Raw genomic sequence first — 20,438 nt, 5'->3', positions numbered from 1 at the left:
TCTTCTTCAGGTGGGTTTGCCAGTGCCCCACAGGCTAACGTAAGTCACATGTAAAATCTCAATGAGAAATGAAATTGGAGAGCCTGCAGGTCAAAGAGGAATTGGTAAATTTTATAAATTGCCAGCCTCCCTTAACCTTTGGGACTCTGTCCAAAGTTATACATCGGAATGCACATGTAGGGAATTCCTCATGGATTATTTGCTTTTATGTCTCATATTATTTTCTCTTCCAAAATCTAACCCTCTGAACTCTTCTTCCCTTCAGATAAGTCCCTCAATGACATCTTTAAGAATTTCATGAGTAATCAGTCGATCAGAATTTTTAAATCTCTGAACTGCATGGCTACAAAAAGTATGCCACTTCTTCCAACCTGCAATTTGTGTTTGGCAATTAAACTGAGCATTATACCAGTTTCAGTCAACAGTTTCTTACCAATTGACCTTGCAATAAGCACTGTGCTAAGGGTTTAGATTTAATAGAGACAGGAAGGAGGGCGGGAGAGAGGGAGGCAGGAAGAAATAAACCTGCCTTCTTATATCTTGTGACTCAGAGGGTAGTAAACCAGCAACCTTTGCAAGGAGTACAGTTCAAGAACCTCATTTTCAAAATTAAGGTGAATTTCCCATTTTAAACAACCTCCAATGCATCACCTTTAATTTTCATGGAATCTGTCTTCTCGGAAGAAGGTTTAAAAGTGCCTGACTTCCTTCTTTCCACTGTTAAATTGTCACCAAATTCTTTTTAATTCTGACAGTGTCCTCGGCTCCTTCTGAGGACATTAATTTCTTTGGGCAGTAGAAAAAAATTCTGAGTCAATTTCCTCTTACACAGAGCCAGCCTTCCACTTAGACAATACTTCAAAGGAAACTTGCTTCTCAGCACTGAGCTGGAGCCTTGTGAAGAGGGGCTGAAAGCACGGGCAGTGTCATTGTCCCTGATGTTTTTCTTTAAAAATCCACAAACACTGCTCCTCAACAAATCTGAAATGAGCAAAGTTTGCCCTCTGATCTGTTTATCCTTTCAAATGCTGTTCTTGGTGATTTCCTCTTCATTTTCACTACATAAATTGTGAGGATATTTTTGTTGGTGTTTTTGAATAACAACTCATGGTATTTGTCTCCTTTCAGAAGTTTTCATTTTAATAAGCTACTTAAAAGTCTCTCCCTCTTCTTCTCCCCCTCACACACACCACAGCTTTGAAAATTCATGAGAGATGAACTCTACTGGTGAACTTTTAGACAATAAGAGGAAGATTTTTGTAAAGCATGCCTACTCTCAAGACAGTTCCCATCAACTCAGAAACCAATTTTAGAGTGAATTAATTTTACCCAGTATTGCTAATCAGTTTTAAATTCTTACATTTTTTCCAAATAGGACAGACTGATGGCCAATGGGTACATGAAATGGTGCTCAACATCACTAATCATCCAGGAAATGCAAATCAAAACCACAATGTACTATCACCTCACACCTGTTAGAATGTCCATTATAAAAACAACAAGAAATGACGAGTGTTGGTGATTATGTGGAGAAGAGGGAACCCTGTGCCCTGTTAGTGGGAATGTAAATTGGTGCAACCACTGTGGAAAACACTATGAAGATTCCTCAAAAAATTATAAATGAAACTTATAATTTCATTTATGACCCAGGAATTTTATTTCTGGATTCTTACCTGAAGGAAATTAAAACATCAGTCAAAAAGATATATGCACTGCAGCATTATTTACAATAGCCAAGATATGGAAATAACCATAAACAGATAAATGGCAAAACAAAACGTGATGGGGGGAGAGAGGAAGGGAGGGAGGAAGAAAGGGAAGGAGGAAGAGAGGAAAGGAGGGAAGGAGGGAGGGAGGAAAGGAGGGAGGGAGGGAGGGAGGGAGGGAGGGAGGGAGAGAGAGAGAGAGAGAGAGAGAGAGAGAGAGAGAGAGAAAGAGAGAGAGAGAAAGAGAGAGAGAGAAAGATAGAGAGAATGGAATATTATTCAGCCATAAAGAAGAAAATCTTGCCATTTGTGGATAAACCTTAACAGTATTATGCTAAGTGAAATAAGTCAGACTGAGAAAGACAAATCTATAATAATAAAGGCATAATGTGCTAATTAGACCGGACATCCTTCTGGATGACCTTGCATACAAAGCCAGGGCTGTGAGGGAAGCCCGGGTCCTGGGTGCCAGAGGGAAGCTGGTGCTGGCAGCAGAAGGAAGGCCTCTAGTATCATATAATCTCACTTATACATAGAATCTTAAAAAACAAAGCAAAATAAAAAGCCCAAAGTCATAGATTCAAAGAACAGATTGGTGGTTGCCAGAGGCACAGGGCTGGGGGTGGGAAAAAATGGGAGAAGGGGGTCAGAGCTATAAACCTTCAGTTATAAAATAAATGTCATGAGATGTAATGAACAGCGTGGTGACTATAGTTAATAATATTTCAAAGTTACTAAGAGAATAAATCTTAAAAGTTATCATTAAAAGAAAAAATGTGTAACTCTAGGGTTACAGATGTTAACTAGATTTATTGTGATGATCATTTTGCAGTAAGTATAATATTGACTCATGTTGTATACCTGAAACTAATATAATATGTCAATTATAGCTCAATAAAAATCCCTTTCTTAGATCCTCATAGAAACCAAAAATCAATGAGAATTTTTTTAATGGAAAGATAATTTTTCACTTTAAAGAATAAATAGGGGCAGAAGAAGAAGGCTCAATAAATTTCCAGTGAAATTCTGTAAGTTGTAGATATTATCCCATCTTGAGAAACTTGAAAGAAAACAATGCCCACTTACACCAGCACATATTCAAAAGAAACCCCATGTTACAGAGTGCAAAGTAGGGAAACTATATTTTGTTTACTGATTTGAGTGTGTCAAAAAAAAATTACCCACAAAATATGACTGTGATTGAATTGTAAGTGACTTTGAATCACAGGGTGTATTGATAGATATGTGAACTTATATTTATAAAGGAAATAACTCCTTAGGATGTATAAATAAAATAAGTGATTTGAAACCACAGGGTAGATTGTTGTGTACTGAAGTGTTATTATTTCAAATCCATGCTTTGAAAGATTGTTTTGGACAAAATTGTTCACACTTGTTTTGATGAAATTCTTTAGAAGTTGGAAAATGCTAGGGCTTTCTTCCCTGACTCTCAGTGTGGAGAGGACCATTATGTCATTGACACCATAGTAACTGCAGGGCTGTCCATCATGTGGTGTACTTTTAAACTGTAAAAACCAAGAGGTTTGAACAGCAGCTTGAGAGTGTTCTGTCTGGGCAAGGCTACTCCTCTGTGACTTAAATAGCTCTCCTAAGATCTTGAGACCGTTGTGCCTGCTCTGGCCAAGTTACTTTCAATGGGTAGAGGTATTACACTGTAAGGCAGTCTCAGGAAGAGACTTGTTGAGGCCACTCCACATAGGCAGTGGCTCAAGCTGTGTAATAATCCCTAGAATAATAATCTTCAGACGGCCCACCTTGCCTGCCAACACAGGTGCCATTGACCACTAGCTATTTGCCCAGCAGTGAGGGACCTAAGCCAGCAACTGATCGTTGGAAGGGCTGGCTCTCTTAAGAACTGATAGAAAGGCAAACCTCAACTTAATTTGGATTTTATTTCTTTCATTTCCCCTCTGCCTGGAACCATAGTGTAATTAATCTAACATTGGTTCAGACTATATTATTCCTTTATTGGCTCATTAAGAGACATTATCCTGCATGCTACTGGCTTGTGAAATATTATTGTGATTTATAATTCACACAGTGAACCTGTGTTAAATAAATTATGGGCAAAGACAATCTCGGTCTCTGAGCATAATTTTACCATGAACAAAACAGTATGTAAATGCGCTGGCAATAGTTTTACCACAGACAAGTTTGGCTGTGCAGTCTTCCATGTCCATGTAGGTTACATAAACTCGCGCTTATTGAAATATTCCGGAGGTATGAGAAGAAAGGCAAGGAGATTATCCATGGGCTCTTCCTCTCTGATCCCTCTTTGGTCAAAGTCCACTCATTATGCATTAAATCTCCCAAACTCTAGATCATTACCTGGCCCTCCAGCATCAGGAGGGAAGGGGAAGCCTCTAAAATCTCTTTGTCTGTGGGTGTTATGTGTGGGGACCCTGAAATGTATGACAATAGAAGCAACAACAGCCGGGCTGTCACCCATAGAAACAGTGTGAAGGGACAGTCAGGCAGCTCCAGCCAGGAACCTGAGGCCCAGGGTGACAGGTCAGCTGACCTGGAAAAATAAATCAATAGGGTCTGGTATGACTGCACACCATTAGGCAGCCATAAAATTTTTATGTGGCCATAAATTTTCTGTGAAATACTTAATTTTTTTTAATATCTTATAAGCTCATAGTTGAGTTTCTGCCCAAGACTGTGTTCTAAAAGGGGAAAAAATCTTTGATGTATATTCCAAAATTAATTTAATTTAATAGTTATCTTCCAAGGATAACTGACCTTGAAATTAAGTACAATTTTTATGGAAAATACATTCATCAAAATATTTCATGTAACTTTAGTTTTTTTCACTTAAACTTGTAAACAACTTTACCAACAGGAAGTTAAATGTATTTAACAATCTTATGGCAATTAACCATCAACCATGACTTCTGTGACTTTGTTAAAATATTCCCTTATTAAGAACATATCTCAAAATCTCTCGCCTGGAAAAAGTTAGTTTTTGTTTGTAAAATAAATCTGTGATTCTATCTGCTTAATTTTAAAGTAAAACATACATCTCACTCATTTTTCCACACTTGGTAAAACTATGACTAAGGATCTGTGGCAGTGGTCAGTAAACTCATTAGTCAACAGAGCCAAATATCAACAGTGCAACGATTAAAATTTTTTTTTGAGAGCCAAATTTTTTAAACTTAAACTTCTTCTAACGCCACTTCTTCAAAATAGACTCGCCCAGACTGTGGTATTTTATGGAAGAGCCACACTCAAGGGGCCAAAGAGCTGCATGTGACTTGCGAGCCACAGTTTGCCAACCATGGATCTGTGGGAATAAAATTCTGTCTTATATATATTAATACATGAATGAAAATTTTGAGAATAGCCATTTTTTCATATGAGTGAAAACTAGCAATATGGTGAGAGATGCTCTCAAATTAAATTGGAGTAAATAAAGCAAAAATCAAAGATTATATATAATATACCCAGCCCCCTGCGTGGGAGATGTAGGGTTTGGATCCCCTCACACAAAAGAAAAAGACAACAAATGGTAATAAAATTACAGATGGTTTAATTAAATCCCTTAATATTTTCCATTCTTTTCCAACTTTCTACATAATTACTTTCTAGTCAGAATTGTATAATTTAAATGAATCTAAAAATACCTTAAATGGAGAGCTGTGATAGCTAGTCAAAACCAAAATGTTCACTAATCAAGCAGAAATCTACTCATTTATATCCTGTTAGAATAAAGACTGTGTGACCTGAAGGGTTTAATTAGCTTAGAGGAGTAACGCTCATACCACAGAGGGAAAACCAGGAAATTTTGTTGAAAATAGAGGTTCCCACAATCCAATACAGCAGGCCTGGGTGAAACCAAAGCTCTGCATTTGATCAAGCTTCCTGGTGATTTTTATGCAGTTAGTTCAAGCTACCTTTTGATAAATTCTAGCCCAAAGAAATGTCCAAAGAATCAAAATTTCACAGAGACTCTCATATTCCATCCAAAAACCATGCTACTCTGTCCCCAGGAATGTCAGTCCTCTGGTTCCCAGCAGGTTCTCCAGTGACCCATTAGCAAATTGTTTATGATTAACTTCCTTGTGGTTTGCGTAAGGTGAGAAAATGGACTGCTCTATCAACAGTGGCATTTGAGGTTGTCAGAATGTCCTTCTCATCATGAACTAATAAATTAACATTCAGTTTATACATGAGACTCTCTGAGCTCAGTTAATGTGAGTCTACTCCTAAAACCTGGGTCCATTTTCAAATAACTGATAAAACCAGACATGTGGGTTCTCTTACACTCGGAGGAAGTGAGCCCCATGTCCACAGTAGTGAATGTTTGATACTTTTGCCAGCCTGGCATCCTCTCCATTTTTCTGGTACAGCATCTTGCATTTCCCCTGGGAAAACCCATCTTCTACTCTGATTCCTTACAAATATGAACACGCCTGTCCATTTAAGCTCAATTCTAGATTTGTTGTTAAAACAAAATGAAGCTTTAGAGATAAAACTTCAGTCTGTTGGTGTGAGTCATAGAACCATAAGAGAAAAGTGTGCCTGAAAACAAAGGGATAATGGACAAAAGGATCGAGTTAGAAAACTAGAGAGAGAAAAAGAAAAAAGAAAACTCTTTACAATATCACTGATGCTCATACCAGCACCCCTTTGTCTTACATGAGCTAACCAATTCCCTTTATTTATTTGAGCCAATTTGAATTGGATTATTTTCATTTGATAAAGAGTATGAAATACAACACCTCCTTCTCCACATTCAGAGCATAGCTTCCATTTAAGAGCAACAGTTAGGTCTAAAGGAACATTAAAAAAAATCCATCCTCATAGGAAGTGGAGATTAGCTGGACATTACCTGCTTGTCAAATTTCCTTCATTTGAGAGTAAGATGATGCTAATAATTGTCATTAGAAAACAGTGACGCAAGCTTAGGACTCTTCTTTTCCAAAGACCATCCCATGTAGCAACATGGCATGAGAACAAAAATATGATATATTTCACAAATCCTTATATCTTGCTCTATGCCACAAAAATCTTCCTATGCTTACTACTTAGAATATTTCTATAAAAATGAGAGGAAGACCACTACCCCCACCTTTGGTGCCCCAAGTAGAGAAGGGAAACTGATGGATGGATTCACCTCAGTTATGAATATCATCATAGTCAATCTGTCAACACAATAATAAGAAATAGGAGGGGACATTACCTGTCCACAGGACAAGCAACTGCAGATAAAAATTTTTCCCTGCCCTTTCAACCTGACAATCTTCACTGCTTATTTACATAGACAATTGAAAGGAAAAATCTCATTGTCAGATTGTTGAGAAACCAATAAAAACATTTCTTCCAGAAAAAGTATGCAGCAACAATAAATCCTCAATTTGTTAGATGTTTAATTCTCTCACATAATGGCTCCTATATACAGGGTGTGACTGACTTGCAAAATATAATGGCCTCAGTCATATAAAACATTGATATTTAGGAACAACTCAGCCTCTTGAAATAATTAAACATGGCAAAAAATTTTATACTCAAAATCTCTTTCCCCATTGCTAGAGACTGACTAAGAGTTAACAGCTCAGCAAAAAGGATGGATGCTCAGAAGTGACAGCTCATTGACGTCCTGCTTCTCTCTAACAGCTATAAAGCATGCACACTCCATTCTATGCCGGGAGAGACTTGACTGCAAAAACAGTAAAATAAGAACCAAACCCGTGGAACCAAAGATGAAGGTAGAGCTGCTGCAACCACGTTTGCAAATGTCCAGGAAGAGTGTTCAGTTTTGTGGGATGACTGGGAAGGAAAAGACCAGTCAAGACCACTATTGCATTTATACTGAGCATATGTCTAACATCAGAAGGGGAATCTACACCAATGGATAAATTCAGCCTCAGGATGTAGCTTATAAAAGCGGAATCAACGTAAGTTACCTCAAAGTGTTTGTTTTTGTAAAAAATAATAATAATTTTTTTTCAAAAATCAAACAAATGCAATAACATTCTGCACCTTCTCAGATTCCCTCAACCTCTTCCTCCTCTGTCTCTTGGTCAGCATCTCTTCCATGAACAAATACCCCTCCAACTTGGACTTGGGAAAAATAACCTTTTGTGGCATGGTGCCTGATTCCCAAGCGGCCACTGAGGAGCCAATAGTTGGTGGAGTTAGCTTCCCATACGGTGAAACTCCACCAACAAGAAATGACATTATTCGCCAAAACTGGTTTGGCTCAGTGGATACAGTGTCGGCCTGCGGACTGAAAGGTCCCAGGTTCAATTCCAGTCAAGGGCATGAACCTTGGTTGCGGGCACATCCCCAGTGGGGGGTGTGCAGAAGGCAGCTGATTGATGATTCTCTCTCATCGATGTTTCTAACTCTCTATCCCTCTCTCTTACTCTCTGTAAAATATCAATAAAAAAATTTTTTTTTAAAAGAGCAATTGCTTTAAAAAAAAAAAAAGAAAAAAGAAAGAAAGAAAAGAAAAGAAATGACATTAAGTGGGAGCTGGGAAGCTAAGCTCCTCTTTCTATTTCTCTCCCATAAACTACCCCAAGATAGAGTTCCTCCTTGCAGCCCTTCTGGAAAAGCCCTAAATGCACTTGGAGTGACACAGCACATACCCCCCAGCTCCTTATTAAACAGTAGCTAGTGTGGTGATACATGGCATTGCCCTGCACCACATGGAATTCACTCTGGCCTTGTCACCTTTGCACTCCAGGTAGCACATCTATAATAATAAGAGAGTAATATGCTAATTAGACTGAATGTCCTTCTAGGTGTCATTCCAGACATCCTTCCAGACAAAGCTGGAGCCAGAGCAAAGCCCAGGTCCCGGGTGCCAGAGGGAAGCCAATGCCAGCAGTCAGGGGAAGGAAGGCCTACTCTTGCACAAATTTTCATGCATCAGACCTCTAGTCCCAAATAAATGGACAACAATCTAAGCATTGCATTGGGCTCTGCTTTCTTGAAAACTCAAGAGGAGGCATGTTTTGAGTGAAATCTTTTTGCTCACTATCACTAATAATTTTATTAATAAAATAATCTCTTTGTATATATTCAGTGACATGGGTTTTATTTTGCTTTGTACTTTGATCTGGAGATAACAACAGAAGCACTCCTCACTTATACAGGGCCTTTCAAAATGCCCCTTCATATTGTTATTACCAATAAGTGCAAGGAATACACTTATACATACATTTGTACTTCAACTGTTTAGTGTTCCATAATTCACTGCCCAAAATGAAATGACTTAAAGCAAAGATAAGAAGGGCTTGCCTGCATGGTTCCGATCTTGGTGTCACGGCTGGATTACTCGACCAAATTCAGCTGTTAGCTGAGCTGAACTAGAAGATCCAAGAAATCTTCACTGAAAAAATCCGTGTCTCACTGCTCCTTCAGGGAATGGCTCACTCTCCCCCAGGCAAACTGAAGCTTCCTCACACGGGATGTGCCAACTTGACCCCTCCTGTGGGAGCTGGATTCCAAGACGGAGGAAGCCAAAGATACCAGCCCTCTCGTGGACTGGGCTCAAAGCCCCAGAATTCGCTTTCTTAAATTTTATTGTTCAAAGCAAGTCACAAAGGCAGTGTGACTTGACCCTACCTCCTCATATGAGGTGGCACGTGTGCAGAAAGAGGGAGGTAAACACAGCCGCCACCTTTGGAGACTGTGTATCAAGGTCATTCTAGAGTTATCTACAGATTAGAACCATCTGGAGACCTTTGAAAACTACAGGGGCACAGGCCACACCCTAAACCAATTAATTCGCAATGGGGCTTGGGAGTGTACACACACAGGCATCTGTCTCTTTGTTGCTTGTTAAGCTACACAGGTGATTGCAATGAGCAGACAAGTTTGGAGACCTTTGATTTACCACAACTTGTGAGCAAAGAGGTTTTAAAAAGCTCTAACCAGCAGTGCCTCACTTACAGTTGGTTACAAGTCATTTCAGTTTGTTCAGTGGCTTGCCTTGAAACCCACTATGGGTTTAAAATTTAAGGGAAACACTAACCACTTCAATGCTCAATAAAGCTGCCATGATAAGCTAGCCTAGACTGCCTTACAGGGTGACCAGCTTTCCAATTTTCCCAACACTGAGTGGTTTCCTGGGACATAGGATTTTCAGTGCTAAAATCATGTCAGCCTGAGCCAAACAGGATAGTAGTTACCCTTGCATTGCCTTATCTCCCCTCTGCTAGACTGGACGTGTTAAGGAAACATTTGGAGCAGTGGTGGCCAACGGATTGTGGTTCTCAGATAACTCGTAGTCTGTGAAGTCCGAAAGGTTGTCCACCGCTCTTCTAGTGAGTTCTGTTTCTACAACATGGCTTCATTGTTTCCACCTGAGTTTCCTCAAGATTAATAACCTAGACCAGTGTGGCCTGCCCCATTAGCATTACCTGGACACTGCTTAGAAGTGGAAAGTATGGCAAATTCTGATGCTGTGTCAGAATCTCCGGGAGTAGGGCCCGGGAATCAGCATGTTTTAAAAAGCAGACCTGCTCTGGCCTGCCAGGTTCTATTTTCATCCATCTCCACCATCCCACATAAGACAAAATCAGGTTTCTGACTTGCAGTAGAGGTAGAAAAAAACATAGCAGGAAGATCCAATCAATGCTAATTGGCCAGAGATGCCTGACCAAAAGCAGCCAGCCTCTCCAGACACATTCATGATCATCATCATTTGGGATTTAGGTCTGGTCAGTCATTTATTTGAAAAAATATATTTAAAATATCATATCCACAGTCAGGGTGGGAGTGGCAAGTCAGGAGTTCACAGAGCACAGCTGTCTGCTCCATAGAAGGCCTGTCTCCTCCCAGAACACATCAAAGCGGTCAGTGTAAATCAGGTGGTAAATTTTTCTCCAACCTGAAAGGAAAAAACGAAACAAAAAACCTCTCCCTTAAAGTTAAGTAGAAAATCAATATTTGTCTGTGACTGGATGCTTTGTTTTTACATTTGAATTTATAGTAAAAATCATTGAGGTTTCAGTAATTTAAAAATTATGCTCTGTTGAACTAGCTCAGGCAGAAGTTTACCTAAATGTAAAGAAGAGTCCTGCCAAACAAAGTAATACCTAAAAAATTTAACCACTTTAAAATGAAAACAGCTTTTTTAAGAACTTACCTATTTACTCTGAACTAATGTTAATAAACTAATGTTAATAATTAATGAGTTTCATCAAGGAAAAAACTCACATAAAACAAGTTGTTGATACCTTCACTGTGTGACTTGAAAGTAAAATAAAAGTATTTCTTAAAATTGTAATTGTAAATACACATTGTAATTAGGCTTTTTGCCACTTCAGATTAGTCTCCCTGACTACAAAATAAAATTTTGAGTAGGATTTCTTTGCCAGTCAATTAAGAATATAACTTAATCCCTAATATATTGATGCAAATGGGATCTCCAAAAGCTGTTTTTAAAACTCACCTTTGATAAATGATGGTTTTTATGTCTCAGGTTTTTTCACAAACTTCATATTTAAAGTAAAAGAACAAAGGAACAGTTAACCAATTTTCCCCCTGCATAAGATAATAGACATGGTCGAAGGTACTGTGGTAATGGTGGAGAGATCTGAGGGAGGAAGTTGCTCTTTCGGGATTTCTGAGCTGCTACAATCAGAATACTCCTGCTGCTGCACTACCGGTCTGGCGGTCGGTGGCTGAGCTGCCCAACCCAGACATTCTGTGGGCAGCACAGACACCAATAATACTGACTTCCACAAAAATAAAAACTACAGGGTTTGATTGGAAAACCACATGTTTTTGGCCCTGGGTGGTGTGGCTCAGTTGGCTAGCTATACACCGAGAGGTTGCCTATTCCAGTCCAGTTCAGGGCATATGCCTGGAATTTTGTTCTTGATCCCTGGTAGGGGGTATGCAGGAGTCGGTGGATGGATGTTACACTCTCATGTGGATGTTTCTCTCCCTCTCCCTTCTTCTCTCTCTAAAAACCAATACACTATTTTTTTTTTAAGTATAGGATTAGATTAGAAAAGCATATGTTGTCAGCAACAAACTCACTTTTCCATGTTATAATTACATCACAAATAAGTCTGTGAGCTTTACTTTCCCTAAATTATAAATTTTCAAAAAGAAAAATATATTCTCCTTTGTAAATAACTGTAAGCAGATTTCAATCACTGTTGTATTCTGTACCAGACTTCTAAGTATTTCATACATGAACAACTGCTTTTAAAACACTACTGAGAAAGGGCCCATAAGTCACTTCATTTTTTAAGTGGCTAAGGTAGCTTTTACATTCTTTCCCTGTTCAGGGTGGATATCCAGCAATGCTACTGACTGAACAAGCATTGTGAAACTGGAACAAAAAGATTCTTCCCTCAAGTTCTCCACTTCCCAGCTGCTCAGGCATAGTTTATCAACCTCCTTCTATCTCTCTCTCTCTCTCTCTCTCTCTCTCTCTCTCTCTCTCTCTCTCTCATCCTTCCCCCTGAGCATCAACTTGTCCCTCACCTGGGCTTTGTTTAGTGGCCAGTACCAAGATGGAGTCCTGGAGGTCAAAATAGTAGCACAAAGCCACATGACAGCATGAGTGGTCAGTTTAAGTCCACAGAGAGCAAAGGTCCCAATAGAAAAGCTAATCTTGGCCATCAAATCCAAGAGGATAAACTCAGAATGAAAACTAAACCTCAGCTCCATAAGGGTGGCGAACTAGGCTGACCCCTGAGTAAGAACGAAGGAGGGTAGATATTGCTAGGAGAGACCTCTGATATTTTTCTGCCTATGGTTTCTTGTAAGGTTTTTATAGTTTAGTGTCTTATATTTAAGTCTTTTATCCATTTTGAGGTTTTTTTGTGCATGGTATTAGTTGGTGATCTAGTTTTATTTTATTTATTTATTTATTTTTTGCATGTATCTATCCAATTTTCCCAACAACACTTTTGAAGAGAATGTCTTGATTCCATTGAATGCTCTTGCCTCCTTTGTCAAACCTCAGAGGGAAGGCAGGAAAGAGATCAACCAATGAACTTGTATGCTTATATGCATAATCCATGGACACAGACAACAGGGTGTTGAAGGCCTAGGGTGAGAGGTGGGGATAGGCTGGGAGAGGTCGGTAGAGGAAAAGGGGGACATATGTAATACTTTCAACAATAAAGATTTTTTAAAAATCATATTCTCAAAATAAAAATTTTAAAAAATAACAATGGAGGGACAACAGAAGAGGCTGGAAGACAGATCCTGGCAGTATCCTGCTAAAGGCAGTTTGCCTTGTTTAAAAGCATTTGATCAATGGAACCGTAGATTTAATTCATAAAACGAGAGAAGTAATCACTAACTTATTCACAAAGCTAATATGAAAACCACTTGAAATGAACATAATTAACATATTGTAAATATATGTGCAGACACAAGGGGCATTAACTTCTACTGTGTTCACTGGGTGGGGAGGGCCTTGGGCTCTGGGCCTGCAGGAGAGGTGACCCCATTAATAGGTAATTGTAATTGTCTGCTTATTTATCTGTCTCCCCCACTAGACTATGATTTCATTGAAAGCAGGGACCGAGTCTTAGTCATCACTGTGTCTCTATTTACATAGTAAGACATTCAGTCACTGTTTATAGAATGTTGAACAAATAAATTCTGACTGCTCACTGTTATTCAGACAAGAATAAAATGTAGAGTGATGTGCAAAATGAAACAGCATTTGCCCATGTGCCCAGGAACAGCTCCCCATCTGCCAAAAAGGGTTCCTACCTACTGCCAGGGCACTGGCTCCTCTGGATAAGGAGCCCGAAGTGTTCCTTGAAGCCAGTCAAGAAAGGAGGAACTGACAATTAAATGCCTTGGAAATTAAGAACAGCTAAACTTAACTGTGTTCTTATCATATGCCGGGCACTATGCTAAGCTACACATTATTTTACTTAAAATGTACTAGAGGCCCGATGCATGAAATTCATGCAAGGGCCTTGCTCCTCCTCACACACACACACACACACACACACACACACACACACACCCGCTTACCCCTTGCAGCTGGCCACGGGGGCTGCCCACGGTGGCTTTGTCTAGAAGAAAGGACATCTAGAAGGACATCCAGTCTAATTAGCATATTACACTTTTATTATTATAGACAACAACATAAGCAGGTTTTGTGATAATCCAGATGGTAGAATTGAGAATCTGAAAGAGGTTAGGTAACATCATCAAGCTGGATGTGGTAGAGCTAGAATTGAACTCTAAGTCTCTTTTATTCCAGAGCCTACATCTTACCCAATATTTTACCAAGCTTTCTGAGAAATGAGAGGTCCTTGTGTGTTTACCATGCAAAATGTAGGGTGGTCTCATCTTCATCATCTTAAGGCCAAGTGAAAAAAGGAGAATTCTTCCTCCTCCCCCTCTCTTCCTTTCCCAGTTCCTACCCACAGACCTTAAGCCAGGCACTGTGCTGGCTCTAGAGATACCCCAGGGAAGAGCCAAGGTCCTGCCATTTGAGGAAAGGAGACGACAGGTTAAAAAATGAACTGCAATCATCATGTGGTATCAAGGGAGCTAGATGTCAGCAGGGTGATGAAATGTGGTCCCATTTGTAGGAGGGCAGGGCCAGCCCCTCAGGCCAGGCACCAGGAGAGTATTGTGCAGGCAGGTGCTGCAGAGGAGGCCTAGGAGAGTAGAGAGAAGGGATACCTGGCCAAGGAAGGGGTCAGCAGCCATTTCCTAAACGAGATGTCACAACAGACAACACAGCCTGAGGTCTGTGGGGATGGGGATGGGAGGTCCCAAGCTAGTAACCTAGAGATGATCAAATAGGCTTGCAATTCACTCCTTTTAAACCAAAGCATGTAACTCCATTTGTACCAAGACAACTGCCTTAGATCATTTAATCCAGCCTCTTGGTCCTCTCACCTCTTTCTGATTTTACTCTATCCCAGAACCTACAAAGCCGTCCACATTCTTGGGTGATTTGCTGATCTAGCTGGTGCTCCTTCATCTTCCTTCTCTGACCCCCAGGACTCTCCTGGCCACTCTTCTGACTTCACTCTCTAGTTCTTGCTTCGCTGAATATCTCTGGGTGCCCACCTGTGATACTGGCCCCAAGACCCCTGGTCACATCCTCCAAATGGGCTGGCACCATGATTAGACTTGCTTTGGCCTCAGAGGGATTAGAAACTTCATGGATGCACCTGTGGACACTAGCAGGACCCAGCCACTGAGGACACCTCCTCCATCCTCCCCTCTATTTCTTCACGTCTATATTGTTTATGTAATTTTCTGTCATCTACTCACCAGTATTTATTGATGAACTATTCTAGTTTAAACTCTGCTGGGAACAAAAAGTGAAGAAACTTGAACTGTACCATCTCCACACAGTCAAAGAGTTCCCACATTTATGTCTCTTGCCCCAAATTCTCTAGCAAGCTTCAGGTTCATATCCTGCTCCCTGCCAGACACTTTTACTTGGCTGTCTAGGGGCATTTCAAAATTAATATATCTGAATTATGATTTTCTTCCTTTCCTGTTCTTCCTCTTCTCTGTAACAGCCTCCATATTCTCAAAGTCAAATAAAAATCCAGGAGTCACCTCTGACTCCTCTCTTTCCCTACAGACACTGACTTATAATCCATCCATGAGTCCTATGTATTCCACCTCCAAAACATGTCCATCCACATCTCTTCAAGTCCATTCTCACCTCCCTGATCCACCACTGGGCTGCTGCAGGCCTACAGATTCCTTTATGCGTATTTGAGAAAAGGTGCCCTTCCTCCAGACCTTCACTGCCAGAACCAGGAAGTTTGTTGACAAGCAGAGCATTGGCTGGATTTCAACTTCCACTTGATCTCCAGGCTGGTGCCCTGTACAGTAAGTAACCTGCAGAAACACAGTCACACTTGTGCTGCCATTTGCCTTCTACGACTGCAGTAGCCTTGTAAGTGCCCCTCCCGTAGTCTATTCCCCACATAAAATCCAGTGTGTGGATGATTCCAAAACTCAGTTTTCCCTTCCCTGCTTAAAACTCTTGGTTCTTACCTTGATTTCCAAGCTCTGACTGATCTGGTTCCAGTTTACCTGCTGGACCACCCTTACTCTGACCACCTTTCTCTTCCTTAAAAATATAAAACATCAAGCTCCCTTCCCTCTGACTAAGGTATCATCTTTCCTACTTTCCAGTTTGAACCATAGCACATATAACAGGGTGAGTCTTAGTATTCAGTTCATCATATATTATCATATTTTAGTCCATGGATTCCCTGTTATATTTCATTGTTTAGCTAATATTTTTAATGTAACAAGTATACCTGGCCCTACCAGCCAAAACACAGCTGGGACTTTGCCAATGACTTGCCTCTAACCATATGGTCCTCTGTTTCTCCCGTCTAAGGTAACCATAATACAAATCTCATTTCTCTTTTTTTATTTTTTTATTTTCCACTTATATAATGCTCTTGTATCTTACATATATTTCGAGAGGAGGTATTTTAGTAGCTTTTAATATTATAAAAGATAACCATGATATATATATATATATATATATATATATATATATATATAATCTTTTAGATAATTTTCTAAAATTGTATAATATTAAAAGCTACTAAATACTGCTAAAATCCAATTCTATTATGTGTCACATAGTGTATTTATTTTGACTGCTGCATAATATTCCTCAGTGTGAGCATATGGCACTATTCATCTAGTCCAGTGTTCCGCAAACTCATTAGTCAACAGAGCCAAATATCAACAGTACAACAATTGAAATTTCTTTTGAGAGCAAAATTTTTTAAACTTAAACTTCTTCTAATGCCACTTCTTTAAAATTGACTCACCCAGGCCGTGGTATTTTGTGGAAGAGCCACGCTCAAGGGGCCAAAGAGCCACATGTGGCTCGCGAGCCGCAGTTTGCCTACCATGGATCTAGTCACCAGTGATGGGTACTGGAGTTCTTTCCAGGTTTTCATAATTGGGAACCAGGCTGTTACTAATATATATATATATATATATATATATATATATATATATATATATATATATATATAAATGATATCTCCTGTTGAACACATGCAGAATTTCTACTGGTATAAATTTAGAAGGAAGTTGAACTATTGGATCCCTAGTGCACAAATGTTCAAATTATTGCCAAACTATTCTCTAAAATCATTGTGCCAGATCATACTCCCACCAGCAATCTTGGAAATTCCTATGGATCCACATCCTCTTCAAACACTTGAAATGATCAGATTTTCAAAATTCTGGGCCAAAAAAAAACAGTGTAAAAAGAGATCTCATTGTGGCCTTGATTCATATTTCCATAATTACTAAAAATAATTACTTTCACTTTACATGTTCACTAGCTATTGGTATTTCTTCTCCTCAGCGCTTCAAGGTCTCAATATGAATGTTTCCAACACAAAGAGAACTTCTCTGACCACCCACGGGTGAAGGTCACCACTCTCTAGCGTAGGGGTGTCGAACTCAATCAGAGAAGGGGCCAAAATCTAAAATCCAGCCTAAATCGCGGGCCGAATGGTTTACTGAACAGTCATAAACTGTCATTGTGATGGAAACGCAGCGGAGTGCAGTGATGACAGCGCGGTGCGGGCCACATTGCAAGGCCTGGCGGGACGGATTTGGCCCGCGGGCCTTGTGTTTGACACATGTGCGTCTAGCGCATTCCTCTGTTTTCTTTGTGGCATCTACCACTACCTGAAACTACCTTGTTTGTTTGCTGATGTGTTGTCTGTCTCCTTCAACTAAAATATAAGCTCCAAGCATCTTGGTTGTATATTCACTCCTCCAACACTAAGGCCTGGAACAGTGCCAAGCACACAGCAACTGGATGACTATATGATGACAGAAATATATATTAGGTTAAGAGTTGTGTTCTAGAATCTTGAGTTTCAGCCTCAGTTCTTCCACTTACTAGCTATGTTGTAAATTACTAAAATTACTAAAATTATCTGTTTCTGAGTTTCTCCATGTGTAAAATAAGAAATAATAATATTCATTACTTCATGGGGTGGTTATGAGTTAAATAAGTGAATATTTGTAAAGTTCTTAGAAGCATACCAAAAAGCACTCCAGAAATGTCAATTATTATTATCAGTGTGCAATTTTTGTTATTACTGCTCTATGGCTTGAGAGCACAAGGCACCAAGGCAGCCTGGGCAAAATGAGCTTTCCCTTCTCCCACAGACTCTACACCCCGCTCCTCCCATTCCCACAGCCCAGAGAAAAGGTGATGGGCACTTGGGGAAAAGTTTGGGGGCCAGTCTATTTTCAAGAGAATGATCTGGTCATCCCACACAAGAAAAAGTTAAATAACAGCACAAAGTAGGTGCTCAACAATGCTGATGAGCAAATGATTCACAAACCATCAATCCATGCACCCGATAACCCTGCCACACACGAAGTCACGACATTATTTTCTCTCTCTCCCTTTTTTTCTGGTTCCTATTTTTAAAGACAGGAAAGAGAAGTTAGAATGCGGAAAGGCAAAGAAATATAAGTAAGCTGGCTAAAGAAAGGGGTGGCAGAGAACTGAGACAGGGAGCAAGGATGAAAGACAACGGGGGCTGGGAGAGATGGAAATTTTCAGATCGCACTGTAGCACTGGCCTCTAGGGTAGAACATTAAAATGCTGAGAACAGGAACATAAGGAAATCCCTCAATTATCCACCCGCCCAGGGAAATGTTTCTTTTTACGGCATGAATAGGGGTAGGGGAAAGATAGCCCAGAAAGAGGGGTGGAGAAAGGACTACAGGCCCAAAGAGGGAGGTGAGGGGAAGGTGAAGCCCAAGGCAAACTTCAGCTAACCATCTCGCCTGGGGAATGATGGTCCCGAAAAATCGGTGCCCTCCACCCCCTGCCCCCGAGTCAATGTCACCATAGCGGTGAGCTTACCTTGTTCTGCAATCAGGAGCCCTGTTCCAGGTGGAGCCTTCCTGGCCCCAAAGTGGGGAGTGCGGCCTTGGTTAAATGCACCAGGAAGCGAAGCCGGAGTGAGAGTCCACTGAGGATTCCAGCAGGTTCACTGGGAGGAACTGTTTCCATTTGAGAAGGATCAGGAGTCCTGGCCAGGGACCAGCTGCCTCTCCAGCGTCAAATTCCATGACAGCTCTGAGCCCGGGAGAGCGCGTGTCCCTGCCCCCCTCCTCCTGGCTCGGGGAGTCCCAGGGCGGGTCCGGGCAGGGGGCACATGGGGCTAGCCGATCTAGCCCGTCCCCCGCTGCCCACTGGTGGCTGGCTGGTTGGGATCCACCTCGGAAGAGCCCAACTCCTATTCGCCTGTCCCTGCTTCAGCATGGACAGTGCAAAATCCCGAAGCCGGGGACAGGATGCCCCGCGGGGACTGGGGACTCCCTCCTTCTCCAGACCTTGGCCGCGGGGGGACAAGCCCGGTTGTCAGGGCTGGGAATGCTCAGGGTATTGCATACCCAGAGGCTACAGATGGGGGTGCATGGCCCGAGTCTCTCTCTCTCTCTCTCTCTCTCTCTCTCTCTCTCTCTCTCTCTCTCTCTCTCTCACACACACACACACACACACACACACACACACACACACACACACACCACCGTTTCCCCTTGACCGACCCTCCAGAGGAAAGTAACTGTCCTTAGGCAGCACACAGCAGCACCCGGGAGGGAACGCCGCCGCGCTGAAACAGGAAAGCCAACGTTACTCCCAAGACCAAATTTGGGGATGGTTGTAATTTTAAGATTTGGATTTAAGCCACTTAAAAAAAAAAAAAAAAAAAAAAAAAAAGACATGGAACAAATTCAGAGGGGGGGGGGGGGGAAGAGAGAGGGAGAAGGCACGAACTGAATTCTGAATTTCAGGTGTTACCCAGAGCCTAAGACGCCAGAGGGGGAGGGATAGAAACCATCACAGATGGTGGTTTTCCCAGTGCAAGGCTAGAAACTCGTCTTCCCTTCCATGCCCAGCCTGTTCCATCGCGCCCTACCCCGCAGCTCCAGGAGCCCCCGGTGCCGCAGGGGTTAACACGCCCTCGCACCGCCCGCCTCCCCCGCACTGGCATCCCCGGCCCCGAGCGCGCCTGGGCGGGCGGAGGGGGAGCCGAGGGAGAGCCGGGAATCTCCGCCCGCTGCCCGGGCGCGGAGCTCCCCTCCCTGCCTCCCTCCCGCCTGTGCTATTTATAGCTGCACTGCCAGCTGCTGCGGGGAACTCACCAGCCTCCAGGAGCATTTCGGCTGAGAGAGCCTTCCAGAAACAGGGTTGTGCATAAATTTTGAGAATGGCAGGAATGTCTGCAGCCTTCTGGATTTTGATGGCTACTGCCCACTGTTTCATAGTCTCCATTTCTGAGGGGGGAGAGAGAGAGAGAGAGAAAGAGATAGAACAGGTTTTGAGACAGGTGAATTTCAAATTTTCAGGCAGGCCATTTGTCTTGCTGGGGACCTTTGGTTATCAGATACGAGGTGGGGGTGGAGAGAAGGAGTCCTCCATGAATTTTCAGGCTCCAGGCTCATATCATTTTCTGCAACACTCAGCCTGTTTGGGTTTTGCCTGTCAGTCACCGGTTCAGAGAAGTATGAGGCCATGTCAAGAGCAATGCAAAAACCACACCCTCTGACATGTGACTGCCTGCTTATTGGGTGTCTCAGGGCTGCCTATCAGCATAATACACACGTCTGGGTGTCTCTGTGTCAAATTCTACACCAAGCCCTGGAAAACAACAACAACAACAAAAAGCAGGCTATGTATGGTGTCACATATAGGCTTCTGGCCCCAGCAGGTCCTTGTGACAC

General features: G+C 41.5%; 1 protein-coding gene across 4 annotated transcripts in view; it reads right to left on the bottom strand.

Moving 5' to 3' along the window:
* The window catches only part of KCNN2 (potassium calcium-activated channel subfamily N member 2), a 328,634-nt gene extending 309,215 nt beyond the window's left edge, over positions 1–19,419 (bottom strand). Inside the window, exon 1 of one of the 4 annotated variants that reach the window (XM_045571849.1) lies at positions 18,574–19,419. The gene's annotated coding sequence lies outside the window, so the exon portion shown is untranslated. The remainder of the gene's footprint in view (positions 1–18,573) is intronic. The other 3 variants (XM_036410125.2, XM_036410127.2, XM_045571848.1) reach the window with 3 other exon arrangements.
* Between the last annotated feature and the right edge of the window lie 1,019 nt (positions 19,420–20,438).

This window comes from Pipistrellus kuhlii, unplaced genomic scaffold, assembly GCF_014108245.1.
Source record: "Pipistrellus kuhlii isolate mPipKuh1 unplaced genomic scaffold, mPipKuh1.p scaffold_m20_p_4, whole genome shotgun sequence".
NCBI lineage: Eukaryota > Metazoa > Chordata > Mammalia > Chiroptera > Vespertilionidae > Pipistrellus > Pipistrellus kuhlii.
Note: the sequence above shows the minus strand (reverse complement) of the source record. Positions and strands in the feature narration are given on the sequence as shown.